Consider the following 986-nt stretch of genomic DNA (forward strand, 5'->3'; position numbering starts at 1 on the left):
ATAAGGGATGTGCTTCAATGAAGTTATATCAAGTTGGTGCACCAATGGAAAGAGTAGCCCTAGACATTGCTGGTCCTTTACCTCAAACTCGTGCTGGAAACAAGTACATTTGTGTGGTGATGGATTATTTCACCAAGTGGCCTGAGGCATATGCAATACCAAATCAGGAAACTACAGCTTCGGCTATTAGTGATTTCTTCTTCAGATTTGGTATGCATATGAACTGCATTCAGATCAAGGCAGTAACTTTGAATCAGCTGTGTTCCAAGAATGCTGCAAGTTGTTTGGCATCTGAAAGACCAGGACAACGCCACTTCACCCACAGTCCGATGGAATGGTAGAAAAGTACAACTGGACACTGGGAGAGGAATTGGCAAAGTTTTGTAATAGCCGCCAAGATGACTGGGATGTCTTACTCCCTCCACTGTTGATGGCCTATAGGACAGCAGAGCATGAAGCCACTGGATACACTCCAGCAAAGTTGATGTTTGGTCGAGAATTTTGGTTGTCGGTGGATCTGTTAACAGGACGCCCACCTTATGAAGAGTTGCCTAAATTTGATGGGGAATATCATCCATCCTTTCAGATAACACTTTCACATTTTCAGTGTCAGAATTTATGAAAGTGTTATCAGAAAGGATGGATGATATTCACCATCAAGTGCGTTCAAACTTGAAAACGTCTGCTGATTCGGTGAAGTTATCTTATAATAAGAGATCTACTGAAGTCAGCTTTGTACCAGTAGACAAGGTGTAGTTGTATAATCGCAGGAAGACAAAAGGGAAGTCTCCTAAGTTGTCTTCTCCATGGGAAGGCCCATATGACATAGTGGATCGTCTCTCAGACGTGACTTTCCGTTTAAAATGTGGTCGGCGAGGTAAGCCAAAGGTGATGCATGCCAACAGGCTTTGGCATTATCAAGGTCCAGGACAATTAAGTTGGAATGAAGTGAACAATGGAACAAATGATGCTGTTGAAGACGTGTC

This window comes from Limulus polyphemus, unplaced genomic scaffold (genome assembly GCF_000517525.1).
Source record: "Limulus polyphemus unplaced genomic scaffold, Limulus_polyphemus-2.1.2 Scaffold1097, whole genome shotgun sequence".
Lineage (NCBI taxonomy): Eukaryota > Metazoa > Arthropoda > Merostomata > Xiphosura > Limulidae > Limulus > Limulus polyphemus.